Source organism: Solanum pennellii, chromosome 10, assembly GCF_001406875.1.
Source record: "Solanum pennellii chromosome 10, SPENNV200".
Classification (NCBI taxonomy): Eukaryota; Viridiplantae; Streptophyta; class Magnoliopsida; order Solanales; family Solanaceae; genus Solanum; species Solanum pennellii.
Genome location: NC_028646.1, coordinates 45,722,964 through 45,742,145, shown reverse-complemented (window position 1 = coordinate 45,742,145; position 19,182 = coordinate 45,722,964).

Below are 19,182 nucleotides of genomic sequence, written 5' to 3'. Positions count from 1 at the left end.
ATCTATCATAAGACTCACTTAAGTAAGAAAAAGAGAGACCACCCCTACACCCTTTCAAGGAACACCTAAATGATCCTTAAGACCACATATAATGAGCTACACATACTTATAATCCACCTGACACATAACCATGAGATTTTCCTACCAAAGGTGATTCTAAGGTTCACTTGAGTCTGTTGTCAAGCGACCGCCCATACAATCGCTTTCACACATACTTAAGAGATCCTACAGATTACCTGGGATAACATATTTCTCACTTAATACAATAGCATACATATAATATGACTTTCTCCCATCGAATGGTTATCAAAAGACTTACTTAAGTAAATGAAAAAGATAACGTCCATAATTGACCTCTTCAAGATTACCTAAATAATCCTTAAGAATATCTAAGTTTGGATCATGTCTACAAAATCAACCAACTTTCCTAACTAGAGTCATTCTTAAGACTTTCTAGGTAAGATATGAAGTGACAATTCCTATGCCCCCTTCACACGTTAACTAGATAACCCTTAACTACTCTAGATAAGTACTTATTAATTTAACATGCTTTCTGAACTTAATTAATTACATTCATTATTCATTGAAGAGACATTCATTACATAAGGACATTCAAGTAATGTTCTTGGAAAAGACTTAGGGACTCTCACTAACATCTTCAAAGCCTATTGTGTAATGTCTAGAAAGCGTCTCATACAACGACCTAAACTTCATAGAACTTTTTCAATACTAGTAACTATCCCATATGATGAGAATAGGCAATAACCGATATAGTCCATGGTAGCAAATTATGGAATCTGGAGTTGTAACCTACTCTGATGGAGGGTGTTCTACTTGCCAGTAGTAGAACTTGGACATATCCCATTTAGGCACCTGGTTAAGTAATATGAAGTGTTTACTTTGTACTCCAGTCTATCATTCTTTACTAGAGCTACTTCTCTTTCCATACTCACTCAATGCTAGCCTTTGTTCTCATAGAGTAATTTACTTTGAAGGTTCATACAAAGGAGTTCCATATCAAGTTCATAACTCAATCACATTAACCCTACAAAAGAGGTCCTCTAGGGCTACATTACAATGGCGAAAAATATAGCTCATCATAACTTTCCTACGGACGTTATGATTCCATTCCAGGCAATCAAACTTAAGTCCATCATTCATTACATGAAGGATTCCATTATGGCTTTTCACTTCACTGTCCATAATCTTACCTGTAGGTTCAAGGTTTCACATAAATGACCTTCTAAGCATCATTCAAGGTTTCATGTAACTCATACATTCAATACATGGAGGCTTTAACATCCTAAGTCAAGACATCTCATTTTCACATAGATTTCATGCATCAAGAAGAGGGACTTAAGTCTACCTAATCAAGACACTACTTTATCATAAGACATGTAAGACGTCATCATAACTACCTTAGTCATACATAGGCATTTAAGAGTACAACATGTGAACTGTAACACATCCATATACGGCTTCATCATATATCATCATAGAAGAAGAATCATAACACAATCACTCACATAAGATCATACAAGCACTATAAGGTACTTTACTATTAACCTTTACAAATAGCACATATTATCTATCATGCTTTAAAACACATGTTCACACAATCCATAAAATATTAGACATGATTACATTACTTCACATCACAACTTCACATTATACTTTCATATAAGCCCTAAACATGATACTAATACATTTCATAAAGTAATGTCGACGAGGCCACATCATTCACATAGCATCACCACCATAAGTTGACCATACCAATCAAAGCATAATTCAAGGGATACGTTGAATAAAATAAACAGAATTAGGGCAACGTACCACCAATTCATTCTCAACACTTCAATCCAAAGCTAAATTATCCAATTCAATACCATAAGGCCCTTACCCATGGCCATGAACATCAATTAGCTACAAACACTATAATAATCAATTAAATATAGATTTATCAATCTAAGAAAACCTATACATCAATTGAATACAATTCTTATATCATTCAATAGCCCATAGAAAACCACTAATTTCATAAGCATTAAGTCAATATCAATTTAATAAACTTAATATACAATAATTCTAACAGTATACAAAACTCATGTGACCAATTTGACACAGCCTATAAACCATAAAATCATAATCTATACATAAACCAAGAGCCCAAAAAATCTACACATGAATTCACTAATATCAAAACATGATCACATCACCCGTATTTTAGTCAAACTGAGAGATTTGAGAAGGTAAAGGGCTCATGGAGAAATTCAGTGGAAAAAATCAATTATATATCACAATATCATATCTTATGGTTTTGAAAATGTTGCATGCAAGAACCCAAAACTTAGTGTAGAAATTGGTCTTTTTCATCTTTTTGAAATCTTTGAAAATCATCTTTGAAATTGACTCTAAGGTGATAGCAAGACATAGATGAAGAACTCACATACCTTATTAGAAGAATCCAATGATAATTGAAGGAGAAACTCCATTGAAGATCTATCTTCAAGATCCATCTTCACCTTGAGCTGTCATGGATGTTTTTGGAAAACTTTGGGAGGGAATGGGTTTAGATCTAGGTGCTAGGAATTAAATGAGAGTTTAATGACTTATATACTCTTAAACATAAAATAACCATAAACACCTAAAATAATTGTCCTCCAATTTTATAGGACATGGGGTGAATTTCCCAAAACCCACCAAGTCTTAACACAAAGCTCGCATAAAATTGCAGAACCTTTGACGCCCAGCATCCACTGTACCACGCCGCATCGATGGGGTTCGTTGGTTGCATCTGCAGCTCCACCACTTGTAGGATGCATGGATCCATCGATCCCACCCATCGACGGGCCGTCGTCTGATCGACTGGCCATCTTTTGGGGCTGTCGATTGCCACTGCCTCGAAGTGTTGAGCTCCAAGATGGGGTCCTCCTTCTACGGCCCCTTGGGGGTCCTTGGTGGAGTCATACCCGGATTTTAAACCTCTAAACACGTACGTCTAGGTATTAGGAACATCTCCAAACAAGTTCGACATCAAACAAGCCACGCAACATTCTAAAACACATCCAAAATCACAATAACGTCCAATGGCTATCTTTCGAACTTCACCGGACGTTCTTGGATGTTTGACCTCCAAACCTTACCAAACTCAACATGCAGAATATAAACACTATTATCAACCATATAATGACCTCATAAATGCATTACTCACACATAAGCACATGAAAACACATAAGGCACATAGGTGACTAGTTGTCGAAAGTCTTCGTCGTCCCTTGACGTTTGACTTCTAACTTAACACAATTCTTTAGAAACTGAATCAAACATCATTTTAAAACATCTTAGGACTTCAAGACTTAATTTCACACCCATTAGGACTTATTTTCACCTAAGTCTTTTTTGGAGGCGTTATAGTTTTGGCCATGTATCTAGTTCCCGAAGCACGTTATATATTTCTATCAAGAAACTTAATGAAGACCTACGTTATGAATTAAGGAACATTCAGGCATACTCAGACCTTATTTTAACACCCATTTATGCATTTACATACCCTTTTATGAATATCCCAAATTCCCCAATTTTTCTTGTGGATTAGCTCATGGATCTAGAATTGAAGCACCAAAACATTTTCACGAAAAAGCATTATGAGGACCTAAGTAATGAGTTGAAAATCTTAACATATATACTCATATAATTGCCCCGCGTTCAATAGCCCATTTTAAAGAATCGCCCATGCTCCCTGATTTTCATGTGTATTAGCCCATTGATCCAACACCCCGAGCACCCAAAAAAAAATTTTGAAAAAATATTATGAGGACCTCTGTAATGAGTTGGGGAATTTTCACGTATACTCTTACAATTTTTAAAGCCCTATTTTGCATTTACAAGGTCTTTTTTTACAAAAATGTTGCATACTCCTTGATTTTCCATGTGTATTAACCAGTTGATTTGGCACCTAGGCACTAAAAATCAATTTTCTAAAAACTTTAAAAGGACCTCTATAATTAGTTGGGGAACTTTCATGTATACTTACACCATTTTATGACACCCAGTTTTGTATCTATTAGACTTTTTAAAGAAATAACCCATATTTATCTATTGTTCGTGTATATTAATCTCATGGATTTGGCGCTTGGAAAACCCAAAATTTAATCCTCAAAAAACATTATGAGGACTTACTTAACAAGTGGGGGAACCATCAGGTATATTCACATTATTTTGCAAAACTCATTTTTCGCCTATAAAAGCTTTCTTTAAAAAACATCGCCCACAATCTGTGGTTTTTTTGTGTATTTGTCCATAGATTTTGTGCCTTGAGAACTGATAGTGTAAGTGTCAGAAACTTTATGAGGAGCTACATAATAATTTGGGGAACCTTCACATATACACATACCATTTTAAGGCATATTTGTATTTATAGGACCTTTTTTAAGAATTGCCTATATTTACTTTTTTTTTTGTGTGTTAACCTATGGATTTTGCACCTAGAGAACCCAAAACTGGTTTTTCAAAAACTTTATGAGGACCTCCATACTGAGTTCTAAAACCTTCATGCATACTCATACCATTTTTAACTCTCATTTTTGCATTTACAAGCCTTTTTTTAATGAAACACCCTTATTTCCTTATTTTTTGTGTGTATAAGCCTATAGATCTAGCACCTTTAATACCAAATTTGTGTGTTTTCAAAAATTTTATGAGGACTTATGTAATGAGTTGGGAACCTTCATACATACTCACGCCGTTTTTTTGCTGTCCATTTTTGCATTTTGAAGTCCTTATGAAAGAATAACCCATATTCCCCAATTTTTTCATGTGTATATCCGATGGATCTGGCACCTGTAGCATCCCAAAAAAAATTTCCATACAGTATTATGATGACCTTGATAAATAATTGTGTAATTTTCATGCATACTCAAACCATTTTATTTACACCGGTTTTCACATTTACGAACCCGTTTTAAATAATCACCCATATTTCCAATTTTTCATTTGTATTGACCAATGTATTAAGGGCCCGCGACATCCAAATTTTTTTGCTTTAAAAATATTATGAAAATCTCTATAATTAGTTGGGAAATATTCACTAACAACAACACCATGTTCAATGACCATTTTTTCATTTACAAGCCCCTTTTTAAAATCACTCATATCCCCTGATGTGGCGCATGGAGCACCCAAAATTATTATTCTCAAAAAAATATATGTGGAACTCCGTAATGAGTTGGGAACCTTAAGGTATACTCAAAGCATTTTTAACTCTAATTATTGCATTACAAGTTCTTATTTAAAAATCACCCATATTGCCCGCTTTTCCATGTATTATTCCATGGACCTACGCCCGAAGAAAAAAAACATTCACAGAAATTTTTTTGTAGATCTCTATATTTAGTTGAGGAACCTTCATATACAATCACACAATTTCCCATTTACGCATTTACATGGCCTTTTTAATGAATCGCCAAAATTTGCCAATTTATCATGTGTATTAGCCCATGGATTCGGCTAGAGTGCCCAAACTATATATCTCAAAAAATTTTGTCAGGACCTTCGTAAAGTGTTGGGATACCTTCACGTACACTCAAACCACTTTAACTACCCATTTTCATATTTACAATTCCTTTTTGAAGAGTCACCACGTTCCTCAATTTATCCTGTGTATTAACCTATGGACCGAGCGCCTATAGTATCCAAAAGAGTTTTTCTTAAAAATCTTTATATGAATCTTCTTAAAGAGTTGGGAAACATTCATGTATACTTACAAACGCTCATTTTCACATTTAGAAGCCTATTGTTAGAATCGCCCATATATCCCGATTTTTCGTGTGTCTTAGACTATGGATCTAGCATCTTGAGCACCCAATTTTTTTTAAAAAAATTAACATTATGACAACCTCTATAATGAGTTGTGAACCTTCATGTATGCTCCTTCCATTTTAACGCCCATTTTTGCATTTGAAAAGCCCTTTTTTGTGAAATTGCCCAAATTTCTCAATATTTGTATGTATTAGCCCATGAATCTGGTGCCACAAGCACCATTATTATTTTTCTCGTAACACATTACAAGGAACGCAGTAATGATTTGGTGAGACTTTATGTATACATACGCCAATTTTAACACTTATTTTGGCATTTACAAGCCTTGTCTCAAGAATCACTCAAATTTCCTAATTTATCGTATGAATTAGCTCATGGATCTAGCGCCCGAAGAACCTATAATTTTTCTTTTTCAAAAACGTTTATGAGATCCTCCGTAATTAGTTGTGGAACTCCATAATAACTTGGAGAACGTTTACGTATGCTCATATAATTTTTAATGCCTTATTTTAAAATTTACAAACCCTTTATTGATAATCATTCAGATTTCCGGATTTTCATGATTATTAGCCTATGGATCTGGCGCCCGGAGCACCAAAAATTTTTTTTCTCAAAAACCTTTATGAGGATCTTAGTAATGAGTTAGGAACTTTACATACACTCAAACTATTTTTTAGTGACCACTTTTGCATTTAAAAACCCTTTCTAAAGAATCACTCTTATTCCCTTGTATTTCTTTCATATTAACCAATATATCTGATGCCCAAGGAACCCAAAAAATATTTCATAAAAAACTTTATTATGAGGACCTCCGTAATCACTGGGGGAACCTTTACATATATACGCACCATTTTTAACGTTTATTTTTTATTTACAAGCCCTTTATTATCAAACGCCCTTTTTCCTCAATGTTTCGTGTGTATTATCCATGTATCTGACGCTTGGAACACCAAAATTATTTTTCTCAAAAAACACTATGAGAAATTTCAGAATGATATGGCAACCTTCATTTATACGCACAAAATCTTCTTCATGCTCTATTATTTATTTCCATGACCTTTTTTAAAGAACCGCTTAAATTCCCCGTTGTTTCATGTGTATTAGCCCATTAATTTGGTGGATAGAGAACCCATAATTATCTTTCAAAAGATACTTTAGGAGGACCACCATAATGAGTTAAGGAAGTTTCATATAGACATAGACCATTTTCAACGTCCATATTTGCATTTACAAGCCTATTTTATGAATTGCTTGTATTTCTCCACTTTTTGTGTGTATTAATTTATTAATTTGACGCTCGAGCACCCAAATAGTTTTTCCCAAAAAATGTTCTGCGGACCTCCGTAATGTGTTAGTGAAACTTCATGTATACTCATATCATTTTTAATGCCCATTTTCGCATTTACGAGCCCTTTTTAACAATCTCAAGTTCCCCAACTTTATATGTGTTAGCCCGTGGATATGGCACTTGGAGAACCTAAAATTAGTATCCCAAAAAACTCTGCAAGGACCTCCATTATGAGTTGGTAACCTTCATTTATACTCATACAATTTTCTTAACGCCCATTACAAGCCCATTTTTCCAAATCGCCCATATTCCTCAATTTTTTTAATTGCATTAGCCCAACGATCTGCTTCTTGGAGCACCACTTTATTTATTATTGTAAACCTTTTGAGGACCTCCTTATATATTTAGAGACCCTTCACCTATAATCATACCATTTTAAACACCCATTTCGCATTTAAAAGCCCTTTTTAAGAATCCCCCATATTCCCCCATTTTTCATTTGTACACCCGGAGCACCTAAATGTTTTTTTCTAAAAAATATTTATTAGGACCTCCTTAATAAGTTAGTAAACCATTAGGTATACCTGCACCTCTTTTAGTGCTCAATTTTCATTTAAATGGACTTCTTTAACAATTACACAAATTCCCCAAATTTTGTGTGTATAAGTCCATGGATCAGGTGCCTAAAGCACCGAAAAATGTTTTCACAAAAATAATTCTTAGGACCTCCTTAATGAGATTGGGAACCTTCATGTATACTAACACCATTTTTAACACCCATTTCGCACTTATAAGACTTTTTATGAGTCACATGTTTTCCCCGATTTTTTATTTGCATTAAACATTGATTTGGTGCTTGGAACAGCAAAAAAAATATTCTCAAACTATTTTTCGAATAATTAATTATGAAGATCTCAGTAATAAGTTGGAAAACCTTCACGTATACTCACACCATTGTTCATATTTACAGTCCTTTTCTTAAGAATGTCCCATATTCCCTAATTTTCCATGTGTAGCCCATGGATCAGGCGTCTGAATCACCCAAAAGTATTTTCTTTAAAATTTTTATGAGGACCTCAATGATAAGTTGGGGTACCTTCACGCATACTCACACAATTTTTTAGCGCTCAGTTTCGTATTTACAAGTCCTTTTTTAAGAATCGCCAAAAGTCTAAAAATTTGCGTGTATATTAGCCCATGATCTAGTGCCCGGAACACCAAAAAGTTGTTTTCAAAAAGCTTTGTAAAGACACCCAAGTCAGTTTAGGATCCTTCCCGTTTACTCAAACCATTTCTTAACACCAATTATCTTATTTACAATCCTTTTTTATGAATCGCCCATAGTCCCTATTTATCATGTGTATTAGCCATCGATCAGGCGTACGGATAACCAAAAGTGTTATCCTCAAAAAAAATCTATGAGGACCTCTATAATGAGTTTGGGAAGGTTCATCTAAAATCAAACAATTTTTAACAACCATTTTAGGATAAACAAGTCCAGTTTTAAGAATCTTTAATATTCCCCAACTTTTCAATTGTATTAGCCTATGGATGTAACCCAGAACACTCAAATTTTTTCTCAACAACTTTTCTGAGGACCTCCATAATGAGTTCGGGAACCTTCACTTATTCTCTCACCATTTTTAACTACCTTTTTTTAAAAATCTCACATATTCCCCGATATTTTGTGTATAGTATCGCATGGATCTCATGACTGGATTTGATACACTCAAATTACACCTCGTTTAAAAAAGCATAAGCGATCGTTGTCAAATAAAAAACCCAAACATGTAAAGTAGGGTCGATTCGACGAGGAATATGGTCTAGACTTAAACTTAACTAAAAAATTATTTCTTTTTCATCAAACTATTTCCAACAAAAATAAACGTGGGATTTTTATAACTAAAGTAACAAATTGTTGATTTGAGTCAATAAGTAACAATTAAGCAAATATTAAAAGTTTTAGAAATCAATATAAGATTGAAACTAGGGAATATGTGTTCCGCGCAAGATCTTAACGCAGTAATCGTAATAATAGTAATCCTCTACTGGGTTTAACATGCAAGGCCGATAAGTTATGTACCCTTATATGATTGGTTTTGTAAGCAGAGACTTCCACTAGCAACTTGGTAAATCTACAAATATGTGCTTTATTAACCCTTACCTTTACCTCATATTTTTAATTGTGTTAATTAAGTTGGGCTTTCACCCTCACATTGATTGATAATAGTCACACTATTAGATAGCAACAAATAGAGAACTAAATCTGTGTTGTTTAGTATCTTCTCATTTGTTAACCCTTGGTAAAGAAAGTAGGAATAAAGCGAGTTCTAACATTGGCCACTGTTAAGAAGACTTCACAATGAAAGGATTAAAAATATATGCATAAATATTATTCAAGAATAAGTTAATTATTATTCATACATGGTTAAATGCTCATGTTCCTACAACCCTAGTTGTTGATTTAGCTACTCATGATTGATTGTTCACAATTCAAAAGTCTGAAGGTATTCATGAACTTAAAATGAGAATAGTTGAAATCTGAAATATTGAATTGAAATTCTAAGTGTACTTCCATAAACCAACTTTTTGAAATTAAATTGCAAAATAATCCCAAAAGATCAAAAGCTAAAACCTTACAATAATTTCTAACTAATTAGAAGAAGAAAACAACCCTAAAAAGTATCTACTATGAAAAATCTTCCCCCAAAAATAATTTTTCATGCCCTATTTATGGATATAGAAACCCTTAAGAAATAAAATTGAGTTCAAAATAAATTAGGAAATCAAAACCCAATTAAATTGGATTTCCCACATTTTTTTTCAAAATAGTAGAGAGGGTCACGAAGGTGCAGTTGAATTAGAACCTCATGTGGTTGTTGATGTGCTTGCTTAGGTTCATGGTGGCAATCTACTTGGAAATGTAGAAAGGGTGCAGAATCCGTAAAAACCAAGGTTTTGCCACTACAAGGCTGACTATGATGTGTTTGGATTAGATGGGTCTACTATTCTCCCTTTGCTTCCTCAGAACATACATTTCTGGTGAATAGCAAACTTATATAAACGCTTACAATAAGAGCATTGTTTGCTAGGTTGGCTTGAGAAGTTTGTTAAACTCACATGGATAAATCTGACCAAGTGTGGAGCTATGGAAGAGAGTAATGGACCACAGGTCAACCCATGGTTCATCTTGCAGGTCCATCATTTGTATCATTTGAGATCCAGTACCTTATTGAAGAATCCATGTATGGAGGTAGAGAAGAGGAACCACGGAATGTAGGTCGATCGACGGTCCGTCCTACTGGTCAGTCATTTGTATCTGCAAGTTTGTAGGTTCAAGCTTCTGAGAAATTGTCTAATTCATTAGCCATGAAACGGACCTATAGACCGTAGGTCATCCAGGGTCCGTAGGTCAATATCATTGATTGAAGTCGCGTCCAAAAAAATTTATTTCCTTATTTCGTTTCCTTTTTTATTAGGACAAGTTTTTTCAATAAATAGGGTATGTAACTAAAAACATTAATTTTTTACTTGTAGTTGTTGGAATATTCTTGTGGAATCAACTTTGAAACTTTAGCAATTTGATTTACAAGTTTGTTTTGAAGATTATAACTTTGCATTTCAATTTAAGATTTTGGGTTTCCTCTACCCTAATACTTAAGTTCATGATTTCTTCTTCTAAAAGTATGAATTACGTTCTTTCAAGAATGAGTAGCTAAATCCAAAACTAGGGTTGTGGGAACTATAATAACTAAGTAAGTCTTTACTAGTGTGATGAATGCACATTGATAATTCTTTAATTTAGTAGACTGTTTAACGGTAGCCAACATTTGATCTCGCCTTGTTTATTCTTGTTAGACCAAGGAGGTAGTTAATAAGAAAATAATTATCAACAAAGATTTAGTGTGATAATATCTAATAGTCTAATTTCAATTGGTGCGAGGGTGAAAACTAAGTCATACATTGTTGTGATTTTTGACATGATGTAAAGGTAAGAGTTAGTAAATTATACGCGTATAGCTGGACCAAGGAGGTAGAATGGACCTCTTATTTTTTACACAACATACAAAAGAAAACTAAACCGGAACATCTTCTTTGAAAAATACGTCTTTACCTAATTGATGTTTCTATGATATGATACAACAAATCATGACACCTCCTTCCAAATGATGATAAAAAATAATGTCCTGAAAATGATTGTTTAAAATTTATATACGGGGAGACTTAAATATAAGAATGATTTAAAGCAATTTCTTAATTATATTCATAAGTGGTTTTAGGACTATATGTTTTGGAAAACATAGAAACTTAATTCTCTGTCAAATATTTAATGACTCCTAACTATTAGATTATGGAATTGTCAGAAAAAAATTGAAAGACTTGCAAAGTCTAATAAAAATCACGTACACTTCAAAATAAATCTTCTTGAATCAATCATATTAAAAACATCATCAAGATTTTTAAAAATAAGTACATTAATGTAAGAAATAAAAAATTAAAAATAAATCATTCTGTCTATCATTCAATAATTTTTTCAAACACACGCCCCTCCATTTATTATCTTTGATTCTTTTTTCCCTTTCTAGATTCATTTTGGGCTCAAACCCAGATCATAAATAATTATTCATAAACGAGAGTTCATTTAAATCCAAATGTGATGATAAATATTATGTTTGGTATTAAAAATTTACTATGTTAAATAATTTTTTCTTATTTCTCCTGTTTCAATTTTCTCCTACCCATGATTTCATATAATAATTACAGTATTTGATCACACAGCTATACTACTAGAGTAACATGAGTAAGTAAATCAACAATATAACTCAATGCATAATATATCAATATCTACAATATTATTAACATTCTCATCAATATACAATTATCACAAATCATTGGGGCTCTCACGGAATCCAATCCCAATAGTTAGCTTGCCGAAATGTAGTAGTCCAACCCCAACGTTATGCCAGAATGTGACAAACGATCCAACATTTATGCCAAAGAGACAACCGATCCCGCTTAGTTATGCTAGAACGTGGAAATTGATCCCAATCACACAACACAATCACAATCACAATTACATCATCAAGATCATATATTTACATAATGATTTCATAGAAACCATCTTTCAACTATTTCATTTCAAACAAGTGTGATCTATGATGCAACATTCGTACATATACAAGTATCATAATGAATCAAGAACAAACAAACGTCAGACAATCATAGAATGAAAACCATCAGCTACCTCGAAAACAAGATTGAAACCCTAAGAAACTTGATTCTTCCCTTTTCGAATTCGTTCCCCTTGTGATTGGTCTAAAAAAATTAATCATATACCGAAATCAATAAATAATCACCAACTACCTAGATCAATAACAATTCTAACAAACCCTAGATCAACCCATGATCCCAATTCTCTAAACAAAAGTTGTTTTCACCATAGATTTAAGATCAAAACCCTCCCCAATCATTATTGACCTATTTGTTACGTTCTATGGATTGAAAATTGATTCGAGAAGTTAAAAGCTTACATGTAGCCTCAAGAATGATGAAAAATGAGTAGAAATCGACCAGGGATTGGTCCTTAGCTCTAAAAGTAGAAAAGTGTAAATTAAGGATATTCAAGGGTTTAATTAACGACTTATTCACACCTGCCCCTCTATAGTAGCCCTAATCCCGTTGTAGTTAGAGGCGGCGCCACAATGTCCTAAAGTCCCTCTACAATGACATTTTTGAAAATGTGAGCTCCCATGTTGACATTACGATTTTCACTGTTCTCTCGTCTGGCCACTATTCCACTATTGTGGCATAAATCATAACAGAACGCACCTTAATTGAATTCCAGTACCCCTTTACAACACGCCCCTAATCAATGACGCTTAGAAAATACATTTCATGCTGAGATCAATTTCCGAATATCTACTCATCTAAATTCAATTCCGTAAAGTATTACAGATTCTTTTGTGAGTTATGTAACCACTCATGCAAACAAAATTATATTTGAATTATCATATTGCAACCAGATTTTACTACACCTCAACTACTCAGATTTCGTCAAAATCTAGCCAAGGTTGGAAAAATTCAAATGCTATGAAAATTTTTCTGGCCCCAAATTTTCCCTCTTTGGTATTTCTATAAACATGGAATCCAGTCGTTACACTCATAAAACCTACATAGTTACCCTTATTTAAAAAATTAACTATTATATTATAAAACTGTAAATAAAAATTAATATAATGTAAGTATTGGTTATGTAAAATGAAGAACCTATTTAGAATGAATTCAAATTCGATAATTATCACTAAATCGAGCAGTAAAACAAATTTCTTGCTATTTCTACCTTATAATAAGCTCATAAAAGATTAACTTTCCAATACATTGTGACATTGAAATAATATTTTTTATAAAACATTATGATATATTTTAGACATACCATAGTGTGGATATTCATTCCATAATTTCATAGATATGTTGGTAACTAGATACGAATGTAGTTTGATAATCTTACAATTGAATAAACTTATAGTTGGATAATCTAGTTGTACGCTCTTTTTATTTAAATAAATTGTTGTTTTTCTTTCATAATTTTACTTCGTAACTACATTAATTATATCATTTAAGTCAATCAAACAAAGAAAATACTCTGGTGTTAAGTAAATTTATCACTGACCTAAAAGAGTAATAAATTAAACATAATATAATAACATATAATACCGTTAAATCAAATGAATTACGAATTCAAAACTAGTTAATTTTTGCAACTAATTATGTCATAACTGTTTCATAATTAATTATCACGCATAATTAAAAACCAAGTTACATGTTAGTACTAGAACAAAAGAGGGAGATTCATAAAAAAAATTAATGGTAACAGTAATTGCAAATTTAAGTAACAAATTCAATAATATTAAAACACAATTTTAGGTAAATACAAATGAAAAGAAAATTATCTGAATCTAAATATTTTTTCACGTTGCAGATTAGTCTGAAAAAAATATTTTTCATTACTCGGATTTATATTTAGGTAAAATTTATAATGTACCTCTTATTTTTTATACAACATACAAAAGAAAAGTAAACCACAAGCTCATATTTGAAATATATGACTTTAACCTATATGATCTTTCCACCGATTTCATACAACAAATCATTACACCTCCTTACAAATAATAAAAAAAATACGTCCTAAAAAAGATAATTTAAATTTTATCTACAGGGAGACTTATATATTAGGATGATTTAAAGTGATTCCTTAGTTATATTCATGAGTAGTTTTAGGCCTATATGTTTTAGAATATAACAAACTTAATTCTCGTTCAAATATGTATTGACTCCTAACTATTAATATTATGGAGTTGTAAGAAAAAAATTGAATGATTGGAAAGTGTAGTAAAAATAGCGTACACTTCAAAACAAAAATCTTCTCGAATCAATGTCACGACCCAACCCACCGGGCCATGTGGGCATCTACGCTAACACCTAAGCAAAAGAACCCTCATACCCTAAAAGTTTAACATGCGGAAAATTAACGTAATACGGATACAATAGATAATAAAATATTTATAAAGAGACTACATTTCATGAACTAGTAAGACTTTTGGAGTATTAGTAACCGCAACAATCTAGTCTAACAGGTACAAGAGCTATTAAAAATAAGGACTAGACAAAATAAAAAAAGACATAACTCCCACAGGGGAAAAAGAAGGATAAAAGTTTCTGGAGAATTTCTTTATCTTCACCTAACAGAATATCATAAAACCTGCATCCAGACTATGTCAAAAGACATAGCGAGAGTAGTATCAGTACAACTAGACGTAGTGGTCGGCATCATTGGTCAATCTGAAGCCGATCTCATTTTATAAGAAATAAATAAAAAGATCATGCATTAAACAAATTGCTTCTCAAGCTTTACCCACAACTAACACTTCTTGTTTTATTATCTAATAGCCTAAAGAGTGACAACCACGTAAGTATTTCCGATTACTACCACCTTGCTTTCCTACCAATCGATCGTGCAATACCCTTAATTTCTTATCATCTTCCCTAACCAAGGCCAAATAATTTCGTTACTTCAACTCTAATCTTAGCCCACTCCCTTCTGGTACTTACCCTAACAAACACCTCTCGCATCATCCTTCACCCCTTGAAAACCTTGACCTTTCGTTATTGCCTAACAAGTATATATTATAGAATACATCACGTAACCTCATATACACATACACAAACCTAATCCACCTACACCCGACCCTCAAGTCTTTAACACATGCAAAACATTGAACATAACATTCTCCACAATATATATTGTAGTTGGTCCTCTCACGGAACCCAAACTCAAACAATCATCATGCCGAAACATTGCAACTAGATCCCATAGTTGTGCTATAACGTGGCAACCAATCCAATAATTGTGCTGGAACATGGCGACCCGATTCAATAGTTGTGCCAGAACGTGGCAACTCGATCCTAGTTAGCTTTTCGGAATATCGAAATTCGATTCCCAAATACACACCACGATCACAATCGCAAGTATTTCAACAAATTCATGCATTTATATCATGATTCATGAGTACATCATTAAACTATCTCATTTACAACAACTGTGATCAATATTGCAACCTTCATACACATACAAGTATCACTATGGAACAGGAACATGCATACATCAGCAAATATAGAATTACGACTATCACTTATGAATTATTCCTCAATTTTTTTAAAATAAAAATATACCAAGCTTAGTCCTACTTCTTAGTTAAGGTTCGCTATTAAGGTTTGATCCCAATTCACAATATTTCATCAATTTCATAACTTCCTTAGATCGAATTAGCATACACCCATACCCGGTTCCACTTTATCAGATATCCTTGTCTTGAAGCAATTATATTAAACAAGGTAATTCTAAAAACCTTGACAAGTCATCAAAAACTCTTCTTAAACACTAACAAAATTACGGTGAATTACAATAATTTTCCCCGAAATTCACTTAATGCCAGAAGGTGTACACATCAATTTACCGAAAAATTCACTTAATGCCAGAAGGTCTACACATAATCCTGCTATTGATTTCATATATTATATGGTAAGCACGGATAAACAACTACTCAATGCATAAAACCTTACCTACTTGGAATCCAAGCGGTTGTACGGGGTTTTGAATTTGCCTTAATCTTTTCTGGATTTCGAGATGGTGAAATTGTCAATCAACTTGCAAGATTCCATCATCCTCATGCTAGAAAACTGCTTCTCCTTCTTTTCCCATCTCAGAGACATTGTTCTGTTGTTTCTAGGGTTACTTGAGTCTTTTCTAGGTATTTAAGGAAGATGGAGAAAATATGATTTCTCGTAATTACAATATGTCTTACCTATGTTGCTTAGTTGCAACTTACCCCGCTGTATTATATAATGATTGTTCTGGTCGTTACAATACATATATATTTACCCCTCCTTTGTCCCCGAATAACTAGTGCCAGGTCATCAGACCTTCTCATTTTGGGACACTCGTGACTATAGAAATGGACCAACATGGAACTTATAAAAATAGTTACCTCGTAATTTTCGAGTCCAACAGAATATTATATACTCCAGGTAAGGATAAGGGACTCGCAAAAAGATACTATACATCAAAGAGAGGGGATATTTAAAGCAACAACACGCAAAACCCAAACCATCTTAAAAACACCAAGTTCCTGCCCACTAGAGCGGCCACCCTCCCACTGTATAGGGGGATCGGGCATAGTAGGTAAGAGGGAAAAGAACCAAATCTCCCATTTTATCCTAAACTCCACAAAACCTCCCAAACTCTCTCAAATTTCTCTCCTATTATTAGAAATTGGATATATTTATTTTTTCGCTCTCATTACTTTATTGCTTCAATTAGTAGTGTTTGTATGCTAAATAATCTAATCAAATCGAAATGGTTTTGGGTGTAATTATTCAAATATGAACTTGGTTGTTAAATCTAATTAGAAAAATGTAGCACGATCACTTCTCTTAAGTCTGCAATGTTTACACAATGCCCTGGGTGTAAGGGTTTTGTAAAAACAGGGGCAAATTGGTTTAAAAATATATGGGGGAAGTGGAAAATTCACTTTGGCAAAACTCAAAATAGGATACCGATTTGGAGTTATTTTGTTTAAATAATGGCTTACTAATTTCTAGGGTAGTTACTGTACTCTCATCTTGTGAAAATTGTTGAAATAGGGGATTTTTTTATGGGAAGATGCCATTTTTTTGTATGGTGTTCGTCCCAGGAGAAGGACGCTGTTGCAGCCTACGTCATTCCGTTATATCAACATGTCCCAGACCAGTAGTTCCCATGTTTAAACCAAAAATTCTCTTTTTTTGTCTAGCCTTCCCCGACTAGTCTATACTGCTCTAACTGATGTAAACTTCTTGCATGCTCCCTAAATTACTGACCTCCACGATACAAACTTTACTTTTGTTAGATTTCCTAATGCCGCTAGTCGGGACAGCACAACGACTATCGTAACACCGGATTCTGTTGTGAGAGGGATTTTGTGTTACACATGGTGGAAGAGAAGGCTCCAATTTTTTATGCTCGTCTTGTATAGTTTAAGTGGTTACCGCTGATTGATGCTCCCCCGATACACGCTATACATGGATGAGAGATTTCTATGCTATCCTCCCTGTCGTGTATTAGGATGACCCTTCTCCAATCATTGACATTCGGAGAACCGACATTCCCTTGAACAATACTACTCTTAATACGATTGTGGTGGTGCCGGAGGTCTTGAACCTTGAGTACAAAGCCACACTCAGGTAGACAAATCTGGAGTAGTTCAGGGATACCTTAATTGAGACTATCCGCCGAGATAGGGTCTACTGGCTACTATTGAAGGCGTTACTACCGCCGACTGGTCAGCTGATGCTAAATGGTGGCTACACTTGGTGTCCAAAAGAATCCACCTGTCTGGAAACCACACCGTTGTTACCTTTCCCCGAGCTGTGGTGGTGGTGTGTGATATATAAGAAATAATTGAACATGGGAGCACAAATCATCTCTGAGTGGAAGATGTTTTACTGAGGCAACAGTATGGAATTTTTCCTTCCCTATCTCATCAGTGCCCTATGCAAGCATACATGAGTGCCTCTGTTCCATTCTGACAAGGTATTGCCTATGGATCCCCCCATCACCCCTTCTGATTCGTGAAGGCTCTACTTCTAAGGACAAGAGTAGGATGAGGAGTAAGACTAGCACCAACAGGGCAGCCGCAAGTTCTGATGATGAGGATCCATTCTCAAGTGTATGGGTAAAGATAGATCTTGAGACGATATGGAAAAATATGGGGATGCCAATGCTGACTTCACTCTTGTTCCTCCTACCACAGCTATCAAGTTAGAGATGCTCCTGCGGCAGCTGCGTCATGAAAGGAGGAAGGACGTGAAGGGGATCGCATGATAGCCCGGATGTGGAAGGGTATTAAAGCCATCTTCGCTTGTGTTGCCCCTTGACAAGAGATTCCTCAAGTTGAGCCGGGGGCTTTGTGCAGTTTCTTATGGTGAGCAAGGATTGGGCTGGTTTGGAGCATCCAAAGGACATGAACTCTGACTTGGACACCAACTAGTTTGAGAGTTCATGAGTTAGTTACTATTTGTCCACTATTCTTGTAAATTTTAGACGATAGTTACTATTTGCCCACTATTCTTAAAAATTTTAGACGACTTGCTTTGTTTATACTTTTTGAAATTTTCTAACTTATTTTTAGCACGTGGATGCGTTTTTTGGATTTCTGATCCAGCAATGTTTTAAATATTGAAGTAAATTTTTTTTGGGAGTTGTAGGATTGGTTCTAGCTACCCTCCAAGTAAAGATTTTCCGAATAGGAGAAGTTGGATAAATTGGTGGGGTAATGCCTCCCTTCGTCCCGCTCTAGCATGATAATATGTAGTAGCGACACCTCTCTGGAGGGAGTAATCCTATTGTAGCAGCTCTGGCGAAACCAGAAACTAGGACATGATTTTTCTAGGTTCTTTCTCACTCTCCATGATTTTCCTGAGGTCCCCATTTTTCCATTCCATCGCACTACTACATTTTTCAAACTAGGGTATAAAATATT